Raw genomic sequence first — 14117 nt, 5'->3', positions numbered from 1 at the left:
AGTGGCCCTAAATGTCCACATGGGTGGAGCACCGGCACTGTTATACACTGCGGAAACAATTCATAGAATTGCAAGATGTCCTGCAGGTCAGTTTAGCTTTGGTTCTTTGGTTTCATGGGACATAGCAAATGTCATGTGATACAGAAGGATACTACTACAATGTCCCATGACATATGGCATGTCGGTGTAATGCACTGTAACATGAGCAGTGGTTAAGTTGTGACCTATACTATAGGTTCTCACCTATTTCCCACAAATAAACGTTTCAATATATACATAGGTCTCTCTGCAGATCAAAGGTTAGCATTAGCACCACATTCTACAATCACTAGATCGGTTAAACTGGCACTTAGCGTCCGTTCCTGCTGATCGTATTGACAGGGCCCATTTTAGGAGATGTGGCGCTATTAGCTTTGATGCTATGGCTAAAGACGCAGCCGTTCAGTGGTCTCTGGGTCAGGGAATAGAGCACTTAGCTTTGATGTAGCTACAGAGTTGTTTATGCTGTCAGTGCTGCTGTCAGGCTCAGTGCTACGGTTCGGGCAGCAGTAGCGGGAACTAAAGGAGCAAAGGGTGAGCCAGGTTAGCTGTGATGTGAGGTTCAGCGCTTGTTCGTGGGCACAGAGTGCACCATTAGGCAGCTTCAGTGATATCGACCTCTGGAGCCTCATTTACATCAAATGCATTAGCACATCAGTGAGTGTGTATGTGAATGTGTGTGTGTGTGTATCTGTCAGTGTGTACAGTACATGTGTGATTGGAGGGATGATCAGTATTTTAGTAATTTTACCAGCTAATGCCTTTTATATTTTTTACACCATGCCTCATTACACGAATACTAAAACGTACGCTGTAATAACAGAGGATAATGACAAGGATTGTCACAGTTATTCCCCCACAAATACAGGATAGTACCGAAATGAGCTGTTTCTTTCATCACCGCTGTGCTCTGGAGCTGATTTGGACAGCTCTGCGAACGGTGTGGAGCTGTATGAGTCAATATTTTGCAGCGGCTCTTGGATCAAAACCAGAGGCCTATATAATTAGCGAGTGCTGTTCTAACCTCTGAGAATTCAAAATGGATTGTAAACAGATGGATGGAAAAGGTGAAGAATTAGAGTGTGTAATGGGCAAAAAAAAAGAGGTGAAAAAAAAACAAGAGGAATGAGAAGTAATGCTGCCGGAAAGCGCAACAACAAATTGCTGCTGTCAAATCAAACCCTCATCACTCCTATTTTCTATTTACAATCTGAAAAACAGCTGCCCTTTACATTGACTGTATAACAGGTCAGAGAACCAGAGCAATGAAGCAAGTAGAGCACTTTTACCTGCACTATTTATCTAAATGAAAGACTTTCTGTGTAAGTAACTGTGTTAGCAACAGTAAGTTTAACAGTTCAGTCTTTTTTCATTTTTCATTTTGGGGGATTTTTTCCAGTATATTTAGTAACCTACAAATATTAACAGGATACTGGGTTCATACACCATTTAAACCAATACATTTAAATGACTATTTCATGACTTTCCTAAGCCTTCAACGCAAATATTTATGATGACCATACAATATTTTAAACATCACCTAAAACATATACCTAAAATAAATCTGATCAAAAAAACATTTCTTTAAAGGGGACATGAAACACTTCAAGTATTTAGTTTAATTCACAAGATGTATTTTCACTCTAACAAATTTTATAAGTTTAACAGTTGTCAGTGAAGCGGAATTAAAATAATAAGCAATCTAAATGTCATTTTTTTAAGTAAGGGCAGCGCCATCTTGTCCCAGCGCTGAAAGTGACGTCACGAGGTTGGTTCTCGCACGCCTCACTACTAGAATCTATGAGAATACCGTAATTTAGCGCCTCAATAAATAATAAAATCCAAACCAAAACTCAATGCAGAGCGGGGGGGCTCTTTTGTATTGTCCCTGTGTGTAGTAATACTGGGAGTAGTGAAATTTAATAAGGTGAGGAATGAGAAATATTTACTTTCACTTTCATACCTTCAGCGGGGGCTCGCAGCACTGAAGCGTGAGAATCCTCCGGTTAGCTGCAACGCTAGGGGTTAGTGGCGAGCACTTTCTAGACCAGGACTATGTGAAGGAGAGGGGTTTGAGTCAGGAGCATTAGCGCCGGATAAATAAGCTGCAGTCCGAGGCTTTTTTTCCTCCGTTTTTTATTTTTCCTCTGATCAGCTGGAATGTACAGACCGTCTGACTGATGGTAATGTTACTATGAGAGCAGCAGCTGTGAGCCGCACCAGCCAAACAACACGCCCACCCAGCAGAGCAGCGAGAGGTACCGTTACCGAAAATCTAGATAAAATAGATAATTTAAAGATAACATAGCTAGCGTTAGCTACTTAGCTAGCTATCTTATTCTAGCTAGCCAACGCTAGCTAACTAGCTAACACTAACTAGATGAAGCTAAGTACCCAGTAAGCATTCTAACTTCTAAACTGAACGGTTTATCAACCAAACAGTGCCTGGATGTTTCAATATCCACTTAAATCATGTTCGTTTCATTCAGTCTTAATGAACTCTGGACTTTGCATGTTAAATAGCTAAATGTATATAAAATAGCTGGTTAACTGGATGGCAGTACCTGCTGTGGACGCGCTGCAGGGTTCTGCACGGCTCCACGTAGAGAGAGAGAATAAACACTCCCCAAACCCCTCGCTCTCAGAAAAGCATCTAAAAAGTTCTGCTCAGGTTTATATAGGAAAGATCTCTGAGTAAATGCTCCATGTTAGCCTAGTTCAGCTTCGTCTTCATCCATAATCTCGACAAACAATACGCTCTTTTCCTCTAGCTATATGCCTGGGATCTTAAACCAACCAACCTCGTGACGTCACCAGTGCTGCACGGGCAACATGGCGGCGCCCTAGCTCAAACGTAACAAACATAAATATATTATAATTTAGTGTGTAAACATTTTATATAAAAAAATCCCCCCCAAATAAATGCCATTATATTTAATACCTTAGAAAACTTGTACAAACTGAAATGTTTCATGTCCCCTTTAAGCAATGCTGACACACGACCTTCGATAATAAAATGTGTGTCAGATCCTGAGAGCTCCATTGTTAAGTGCTAAATGACTCTAAACTCTGAGCTTATTCCATATGCTGATAAGCATTTCTAATGTTTTAACCTGTAAACAGTGCTTCATACTGTCACAGGTTTTAGGGAACAGTGAGTCGCATGTCACGACACACAGCTCCTGTCTGTCACAGCTGGCACACATTGGACTGATTAGGCAGCCAACTGAAATGAGAAGAAGACTAAGGATACATGGACTCAAAAACTGTGAAGTTACGTGGCTAGAGCCCCATTGGGATATCGTTATGTTTGTTTGGGTGCGGTGGAAACATTTTTGGCAAAATAAAGGTTGAATAAATGTTTAAGTTCACTCTCTGTCTCTGTGTTTTTCTGTGCTTCTGGACTGTTGAGTCAAGGCCCCTCTCCAGGGGCGCTGTCACAATAATTAATAAACAAAACAAGAGTAAACAAAAAGTACAAAAGAGAAAGCAAACACAGGTAGGGTTACAAACACAAAACAAACAAACAAGACTAGGATAACTAAACTACAAAGACAAAACTAAAGAAAAAAAACCTGATTAAACATGACGATGAAAACCAGGCAAGGAAAATCAAACTAAGAAAACCAGACTAAGAAGAATAAACTGATTTTTTCTTTACTAAGAAAACATAAAAACAAGGAACAACCAAGAACAGGACACGCACACGAAAAACCGACAGACCTGACAAAGCATACAAAAGCCTAGACAAGCAACACTGAAACAAATGGGCTCTATATACACAGCTAGACAGGGAACACCTGGGGCTTTCACTTTTTACTTTTATGTGTTAAGTGCCTTGTGAAAATACTGCTTGTTTCCACTAATATGCATTTACCTATTCAGTTAGCATTAAGCAAAATCAGCTATCACATGAGAGTGTGAAAAGTCCTGAGAAGCTAGTAAAACAGGACAGAGTCCCAGAGTTGAGATGATATTGATAAAAATATTAAAAGTCACAATCGTTTATTTTAATCCCATCAATATTCACACCTCTTTTTCCTTCCAGACAGATGTAAAACCTCTAAATGAAATGTGTCCGCTGATGTGTGCCATACTTAGCCTCTAAACACATACTGTATATAAGTTCTCCTCCAATGGAAATTAAACAGTTTCTAAATCGCTAAACTAATATATATATATACATATATATATATATATATATATACTTTTTTTTATAGATGTACTCATACGACACAAAGCCAGTCCATAATATACCACATGTACTAAATGTATAATGTCACAGTGATTGTAATCTACATCAACAGATCCCATCTCAGAGTGGAAGTTCTCATCCAAAGATGGTCCTGAAAACACATATTTTTATTTATTTACAAAAATAATTTAGATCATTTAGAACATTTTAGTAACAAAGTAAGTATACCCTTTGAAAATTCGTGGGTTTTTTTTTTTGGATAAATTTGTCAAAATATGTGATCTGATCTTCACACAAGTCAAGGGTATTGTCTTTAGTGAACACATTCATTTAACATATAAAGTGGTAGCGGAAAAAGTAAGTAAATCCTTGGAGTCAAAAGCTGGTTGATCCCTGCTGGCAGCAATAACCTAAAACACGCACTTCATGTAGCTGTGGATTGAATTAAACCTACACATCATTCAGGTGGGATTTTAGCCCATTCTTTTAGGCATATTCCTTAAATGCCTCAAGTTTACAACTCTCTTCAAGTCAATCCAGAGCATTAGAGGTCTGGGCTCCGACTTGGCCACTCCAAAAAGGAGATTTATTATTATTATTTTTTAAAGCCATTTTGTTGTGGACTTGCTCCAGTATGTTTTGGTCATTGTCCTGTTGCATTACCCAACTTCTACAGAGTTCCAACTGATGTACAGGCATTCTTACTTTATTCTGTAGAATATTGTAATATAATTGGGAATTCTGCTTCCCCTTAGAGCTCTAGACAAAGCTTCATTCACTTTGGAACGGCATTCTATAACAAAGCGGTTGAGAAATGCAGCCCATTACCACAGCAGCTTAGAGATTTGTAGTTCAAGCAGTGTTGGTTTTGAAAACTACTAAGGTTGAGCTCTTTTTTTTAGATAAGATCTTTTGACTTATATACCAAACAACCAATCCCAAACCCTCTCTAACACAAACTAAGGGAGGCACTGGACCATGACTTAAACTAAAGACTGCAAACCTAGTGCTAATATGGAGAAAACCATTGTAGTGAAACTGTAAAGCAAAACAGCCACAGTTGTGAAACTGCTGTTAAAATTGGGAAGGCAGTAGGGATTTTAAACTGCAGAGTTGCTACAGCAACCAGAAACTCTGAGCTGTTTTCCTGTGTATACACATTTTACTCACCGCCTCTGTCTCCATTGGGGCTGCCACATTTGCATTTTTCCCCACTAAGTTGAGGTAGTTCAAAAACGCAGTCTGGCTGTTAAAAACATGTTTGGGCTACTTTCTAGGTGCAGTTCAGCAGCAAAAACCTTACACACTTTATTTTTAGACAACAGACAATAAATTAAACAATAAAACAATAATAATAAAAATTAAACATATTTATGAGTGAATATTGATTCTAGTGTTGAACATCTGGCAGTCTAAGGCCAGTTGTGCTCACAGAAGAGAGATGGCAGGTTTGATGGTGATCAAGTGCTAATATTATATTCAGCTTAAGGATGTGACCATTCTGACAAAAACCATTGCCTTAAAAGAATGTTTATGATAAATAAGAGCTGATTAAGAATTGTTAGATGCATAAAGATTATTTACAAATATGTTTTATGGGGGTTTGTTTTAAATTCAAAGTATAGATATGGTTTAATACAATAAAATGTGCCTTTTGTGTCCATAGCATAGTTGTTTAAATTTCATACAGTCTATAAAATGTAGAGGAATGTTACAGGACCATTAAAAAGATATTTTGTGTAGTAGTAACTTATAACATGACCAGGATGTAACATGTTCAAGTTTAAGCACTGGCAGCTCTTGTCAACAGAGCTTCAGCCATGATTTTCTTATTTGAACTGTGGAGTACATCACGGAAATATGTGTGGATTGAAGCCTCCGAATCTGCCCATTTATGTGTTTAAAGAACACATATATTTTCTTAAAGGTTTGAAGACTTGATTATTACATTAAATGAAATTTTCACCTTGAGATAATCGCCCCTTTGAAATCAGTGACATCACAAAATTTACACTGTTTTACTTTTTTAAGGGACTAAAGACACTTACCTTTTCAGCGATTAATAATAAAAATGTCACTGTCAGGTAGGGAGCAGCAAGGATATGTGGAGAGCGGACGTACTTGCGAGAATCTATTAATAAACATGAATAAACAATCAAACAAATCAAACCAAAAAAAAATAATATAAAATAAACCCAGGTAACACAGACTGCAAAAACATGGCAACATTTTATCTGACTGACGATAGACATACAACCACTGACAAGGGACACTAAAACAAAGGAGACTATTTCTACACACGGACAGGGACGGGAAACAGAAAACACCTGGGACCAGGTAACAAGAGGGCGGAGCTACCCACAGGGCACACATGAAGGGGAAGATAAATAAACAAACATGAGGGCAGGACAATGAGAAACACACAAAACAGGACGAGACCATGACAGTAACTTAATATTTCTCATATTGTCTTCAAAATAAAATATTGAGCTGTTCAGACTATTGTGGTAAAATATCTAAGTAATTAAAAAAAAATTACATTAAAATGCAACTTTAAAATGAACAAAGTCACAATAACCACATTTACACAATTAACATATTTGCAGCTCTAGGTCAACCATGTTTCAATCAAATGCAAAATTGTCACTAATATTGTCCACCCTGTCATTGTGCACCCTGCTGGCAGCTTATTATAACAGAGGGGATGCATGCATTACGGGTGTGAAATAAAATGTGAAAATATCGATTTTTTGGGGGATTAAGCTGTAAAATATAAATTCTTTCTAATCTGTAAGTTATGAGAGGCCAAAAGGCACAGTATTCTGATAATGACTCACTTGCATTTCAGGCTAGTTTCAGCTTCTGCTTTGCAGTCCTACAGCATTTTATCACGACAGCAACTAGATGCACAGGAGCCGTTTGAACGACAAACTCTCCATCCATTCATTTGTGAACTATTAGCATATTCATTTACTCTTCCTCGCTGCTGTTATCAGGCTCTCTCGCACTCTCTCTTCTGCAATAAACAACAAAAAGATGATTGATCTGGCAGCCTCCCCGATGGCCGCCGGCCCGCTAGCTGTATCACACGCTCGGCGGACGATAGCGGCGAGCTCCTTTGTCTTACAGTTCCGCAGCTTAATGAGGCTCTTTATCAAAGCTCTCGCTCAGTCCCCCTCATTCGCTTAATTGAGATGCGCTTGTTTTTGTCTGTCGAAGCGGTCCAGCAGCCACATTGATGGCCGACGTCTTGTTTATGTCATATGTGACCGAGTCTGATCAATTCTGCCCAGGCACCGTGATTGATCACCGATAGCCAGTCACCGTTATTGACTGTAGAGGCCGGGCATTAGCAATTTTTCAAGATTAGACCTTTCTCTGGTCTATCTGGAAGCCTCACTCTCTTCAGGTTCCTCCCTCATTCTCTGCGTCCATCGCCCTCACTCTCTTCTTCACTCTCTCTAGGTTTAGCCCATTTCATCTATCTCTGTCTCTCACCACCTCCCCTATTTACTCCATCCATCTCTCTCCCGATGCTCTCCACTGGCTCTTACTTCTTCTTTCATCTCCACACCCCTACAGAGGAATTTCACCGATGTTCAAAAACTCTGCATTCTTCAGTGATTAAGATTTAGAGCGCTTTAATTTTGCCTAATGCTCTAGGCAAAAAATAAATAGCCACTGTTGGTTACTGGTGGAGAACGGGTAAAATCACAACAAAATTCATTCTTAATTCTTTACCCTATCACTTCCCCAACCTCACTTACATACAAGTACATTTACTCATGATTGGGTATTCACATATTCACTTCTCAGAACTTTTTTGTAACGTATGCATATTTCTATTTCTATTTCTATGGCAATAGTCAGCCTCTGTTAATTATTTAATGACCATTAGCAACATCTACTGCACTGCTCCGTTTACAGATAGATCTTTATCTTGTATAGTAAGTTTTTATAGCCTTATATAGTTTCTATTCTCCTGTGTTTAAATATGTTTCTTATTGTATTGTGTTGTTGCTGCTGGATACCTACATTTCTAAATGTCTGTCTGTCTGTCTGTCTGTCTGTCTGTCTGTCTATCTATCTATCTATCTATCTATCTATCTATCTTCTGAACTCTAGGCTGTTTTGGTGTGTTTTTTCTTTGTTTTTTGTCAGTTCCTCTTTCAGGTCTTATAACACAGTAATTATAAAAAAATATAATTATTTAAAATGTAAAATGAAGCAGAATTATTATATTTTGTTGGAACTGGTCATGTTTTGGCCAATATTTTACCAAACGCCTGTTTATTTATTTTTTTACTTATTTTTAAATGTATAGACTTAGAGTATATATATTCACACCTAAGATATCTTTTCAAAAATGGTTAGACTAGAGTGTTTATGAGATGAAAGCATAAGAATATTGATAATAGTTCATTATATGGTTTATTACTTTGATAAAATACATGGAGAGCATCAGGCGGACTTATTTTTCTTGATAATCACACCTCTAGGAGACATGTAGATTACTAAAAACCTGACACTCAGAGCAGCCTATACCTTTCAGTATTTTGATCAGGGCCAATATGGCCAATAATATTTCAACTAATAACAAAACTGATTTACTAAACTAGATATTTATTTTCAGCTGCTTATAATAACAACAAATATCATAAATTATCAGTTATCCTCACTTTATGCACATCAACTGGTGTTCACTGTCTATTGTGTTCAACTGCACTACCTCCATTCTACATTACACACACATTAAAGACTGTACTTTTATACTTTTCATTTTATTTATTTTTTATTGTATTTATATGTATCGTTATATTTTATCTTTTTGTAACGTTGTGTACTATACACACCTGTGTCACGTCTGGTGCTGTTAGCTCCTCTGTCCCTTCCACACCAAGCTCTAACGGAGGTTCTCAGGTTAACAACTACACTACCCAGAATGCACCACCCGCTGACATCACGCACTCACCTGATCACGTGACACCTCACCTGCTTCCTCCAGGAAGTCCCGAATACTGATTACTGGCACTATAAAGGTGCACACCAAACAGACTACCACGCCACGTATTGTAGGTTCTCCTCTTTACAAAGCGTTCTATATCTCTTGTCTCAGTTTATCTTGTGTATGACCTTGCCTTTGTTTTCTCGACGCCGATTATTGCCTCTGCCTCTGATATTGGATTGTTTGTGTATGACCTGGACTGTGTTTTCACTACTGCCTCTTGGATTACCTCTGATACTGGATTGCTTGTGTATGAACTCTGGAGGAGCCGCTCGCTGCAGCCTGTAGGAAGGCGGAGTTGGACATCCAACCCCGCCCACATCCAACTCCGCCCATGTCCAACTCCGCCTTACGTCTAAAGCAACACCCACCTTACGTCCGTCACGAACGCCTACATTTACTCCCGGTAAACAGGAATTGTAGCCGAGAAAGCAGCTAAAGCATCTATCTGATTTATATCTCCGGTTATGGCGGTAAGTACAAATATTGAGTTATTTTTTAAGTTAACAGAGCTATTTTTATAATGTCCTCTTGTTTTTCTATATTATATTTTATGAATAAACGGTGAGTCGTTGATACGCACATGAAGGTTCTACATCGGCGCGTGTACCATGTGGTTTGTTTGCTTCTAGCTAGTCATATTGCCGTTTTTTTTTTTGATGGATTCTAATGCAGAATTGCACCCAGTCTTGTCTAATTCAAACTTTAGTTATCTTACCTTCTGTTTTATGGGCTAAAATGCTACCAATTAATGGTATCACAGATAAACTCTCATAGCTAGTAGTGAGCTAGGCATCAGTTTTGTTTTTAAGGCATAGCTAGGGGTTATAGTCAGCTAACCTAAAAAACTTTTTAAACTGTCTATACAAGAAGTTAATTGGCTAACAAGATAGCAAGATAATCTAGCTAACTAAAATTGGTTCAAAGTCTTAGTCATACAAATAAATATTTGAAGATATCAATGCTTAATCCTCCTATTTAATTTGTCAGGAATAGCAATGGTATTCCCGGGTTAATTTGACCTGGTTCATTTTTAATTATCCAAAATATTTCTGAAACCAAAATAATCCTAACCAGAAGAGTAAATATTTAATAACTAACTCCATTGCTGATTGTTCTATCAACATTTAGTACAATAGTGTACAATAGAGGTAATAGTTCAATTAGGATAATTCACTTGTTTTTCCATTTTAAAAAATCTTACTTTTTTTTTGTTTTACTACTTTGTTACTTTTAAATGACCAACACAATATTTTTACATATAAATGAAACATAACATTACAATTTCGTTTTAGTTTTAGTTTTTGCAGGGGGTTGTTGCAAATATGAAATTAACCATTTTCATGTTATATGTTAATTATACAAATAAAGGCAAGCTGAAGACGTTTCATACAGAAAAAATACTTTTACTATCTTACTAAATGGATCAATTTGACACGTAACGTAACAGGAAGGTTAAGTCGATGCACATTTATTACCTTTGTACTGAATGTAGTTACAATTAATGTGCACCGATATAGTAATTGTAAGCTCATGTTGTGTTTTGTTGCTTTCTGTTTTACAGCATCCAACACATGTCCAGGCCACTCCTGACCCTTCACGGTTTGGCCAGTGTGGTGTTTTCAAATGCCCCTGCTTCAGTTTTGACACTGACCAGCGATTTAATAACAGCCTACATCTACAAAACCATATCAAACAAGCAGTCGAGAATAACGGTATGGGGAAGTATTTCTTTAAACAGAGAGAGAGATATTGATTTTATTGGCTATAACAAAACATGTAAATGTAATATCTTGAATCAACAAATGCACTTACATCTTACACTCAATTTATGGGCATAATGAGTTGAAGAATATTAATATTTATAGGCTTAATTGCATGTTGTGTGCATTTTGGTCTTACAGTTTCCTTCATCTCTAAACTGCACACCTACAGCACACTTTTATTGTGTCTATTGCAGCCATACAATACTATGCAAAGACCAGTTCAGACATCATGTATCTCTGTGCAGCAGTGCAACCAAGACCACTATAGCAGAAGTGTTTAATCCACAGACTGTTGCTACTTCTGATGCACGTCCAGCTCCCCCTCTGCCAGCTACTCCTGATATACCTTCTCCCAGTTCTGGTCTTGCTTCCTCTGTGCATGGTATTAATTATATTAATTATTATATTTTCTCTCAGGAAAGTTCAGCGTGTTGAACGTGTGACTGATGAAGGAGATAGAATGGGCAACGTCTCCTTTGAACAGGTGTGAGGGTGTGGATGTGTGTTTTTTATTTCGGGTTAATTTAACTGGGCCATTTAAAATGTTTTACTGTTGTGGTTTGTTTTCAAAAGTCTGAATTGGGCTGAAAAGATAAGTTGACATTATTTGAAATTTCGACTTGACCTAGTGTTGACTAGTCATTTCAAGGGCATTTGAAGCCCATAAGCTATTGGAGTGCTATCATTTTAAAGGGATAGAAAAGCAGAGAGCTGTTTTGTTACGTTAAGGCAGAGATTAGTCAACAGAATGACGCTGACTACAGTCTTCAGGCAAAAATGCTAGCCATTCCTACAGTAATCAGAGATTGGGGATATGATTGAAATAATAAGTGCCGACTCAGATTAATAGAATACCAAAATAGTAATTGGTTGCAGCCTTAGAATGTTATCTGGTCATTTTTTTCAATTACTATAATTTTCATGAATCAAAATCTACATGCTTCTGTAATGTTTTTCACAGATGCCCCTTATTCTCATAGATACAGTTCTGGAAGAGGGTGACAAAGCTTTTTTAAAGCTGTCACTGGTTTGTCGTCTCTTCCGGGACATTGTTTGGACAACAATCATTCCGGGCCCGGGCACATTTCGAGTGGCTTGACAGTAAGCATGATATTTCAGTACAGTTAAGATGTTTGTTTTCCCTTAGAAAAGGAATTACACTCATTGATTTTAAAATCATTTTAAAATTCTTGATTTTTTTAAACCTAAAGGTGTAGTGCCATGAAAACATCACAGTGCTGCATGTAAAGACGAGTTTCGCAGGATGTACGAACTGCAGTGCTGCCAGAACTGTCAAGAAACTTGTAAAGACTGCATACTGGGTATGTTTGTTCTAAATAAATTTTGATAATTTTTTCCTGAGGTCAGAAATTGGTACGTCAATATATTTAAGGTATTGGGGCTTGAGAGATTGTTACTTTGTGAAAGTGTGTGCTTTTACTTATATTACAGGCTACGTTGGGCATGGGAGACGAGGGGAGCTTGTGGCATTTTACAGCGAAAACGAGCACCCTGGATTCTGCAGCCAGCTTCATGAGTGGCAGGGTGTGTGAGTGGCAGGGTGTGTGAGTGGCAGGGTGTGTGAGTGGCTGGGTGTGTGAGTGGCTGGGTGTGTGAGTGGCTGGGTGTGTGAGTGGCTGGGTGTGTGAGTGGCAGGGTGTGTGAGTGGCAGGGTGTGTGAGTGGCAGGGGGTGTGAGTGGCAGGGTGTGTGAGTGGCAGGGTGTGTGAGTGGCTGGGTGTGTGAGTGGCAGGGTGTGTGAGTGGCAGGGTGTGTGAGTGGCAGGGTGTGTGAGTGGCAGGGTGTGTGAGTGGCAGGGTGTGTGAGTGGCAGGGTGTGTGAGTGGCAGGGTGTGTGAGTGGCTGGGTGTGTGAGTGGCAGGGTGTGTGAGTGGCAGGGTGTGTGAGTGGCTGGGTGTGTGAGTGGCTGGGTGTTGCATTTTTAAATAAAGACTTCTGTATTTGTTTGACCAAAGCATGTAACCAAACATTTTAAAGGCTAGTGTGCCAATAAATGCCAATAAAGATATTGTATTAGCTTGGACAAAGTGTTTGTAAATGGAGTTAATTTCCCTGGGAACTACTGTCAGCCATACAAAATTGGGAGAGGAGAAGCAGGAAAGGGATATTATTATTATTATTATTATTATTATTATTATTATTATTATTATTATTGACAAAATAGCTATGTATACATATGATATTTTAATTTCTGAAACCACAGCATTTGATATATTGTACTCTATCGTTATACACTATCCAGCATACCATTATTACCACCTGCTTGTTTCTGCTTCTATTATTATTTTTTTAGCTCCAATTAGCATCTAGGACACTTTAGTTGCATAATGGTTTACTGGTGTATAATATACAATAGGTATAAAACACTGTTCACTCTATTAGACACTTCTACCAACAGCTGCTTTACATTGTGAGTGAAAAGTCAGAGACAGAATCTTTAAATCTGTTGCTGCACAGTTTGTTGCTCATCTGCAAATTCTTCATCAGTGCCCATGGGATGCTGCCTACTTGATGCTGAATACAGGACGCTGCCCACATGATGCTGGTTGATGGAGCATTTCCTGTCCAGTAGTGACAATGAGGTGTTTAAATTCTCCAGAGGCACTACTTTGTCGGATCCACTCATACCAACACAGCTCTTAACACCACTATGTCAGTGTCACTGTAGTGTTGTGAATAACCAACAAGCCACATAATAGCTGCTCTGTGGTGGTCCTAAATTGTATGCTATACAGTGCAGCTGTGTCATTCTCATCTGTAATATTTTCAGCACCCTGTTGACAGTGAAGATGCAGAATTACTTCTAATATCATTATTATATATTAGCTATGACTATGACACAAATAGCCTTCCCCCTGCTGAGTGGTGATAAGAAGCACTCTGTCTATCTGTAATATGAAGTATAGAGCATTACAGTACAGAGAACAGGTGTGATCTAACAATCAAACACTTTAATAATCAGATGCACCCTTTGACCAGCCTCTACCAGTGCAAAGCCATGACTGATAATGTGCTCTTTATTTCATATGGAACATAACCAAAAACTGTATATCGTAAGTTTTAACTTTATATAATAAGTAAATAATGATTCCT

General features: G+C 38.3%; 1 long non-coding RNA gene across 2 annotated transcripts; it reads left to right on the top strand.

Moving 5' to 3' along the window:
* Positions 1-9502: 9502 nt before the first annotated feature.
* Positions 9503-13535, top strand: LOC125799500 (uncharacterized). 2 transcript variants are annotated; one of them, XR_007438465.1, is made up of 5 exons: positions 9503-9712; positions 10804-10954; positions 11423-11489; positions 11986-12106; positions 12217-13535. It is a non-coding gene; the product is annotated as an uncharacterized LOC125799500 (long non-coding RNA). The 2 variants fall into 2 exon arrangements; XR_007438466.1 differs by having other exon boundaries at positions 11967-12106.
* The last annotated feature ends 582 nt before the right edge of the window (positions 13536-14117 follow it).

This window comes from Astyanax mexicanus, chromosome 3, assembly GCF_023375975.1.
Source record: "Astyanax mexicanus isolate ESR-SI-001 chromosome 3, AstMex3_surface, whole genome shotgun sequence".
NCBI classification, from domain to species: Eukaryota; Metazoa; Chordata; class Actinopteri; order Characiformes; family Acestrorhamphidae; genus Astyanax; species Astyanax mexicanus.
Note: the sequence above shows the minus strand (reverse complement) of the source record. Positions and strands in the feature narration are given on the sequence as shown.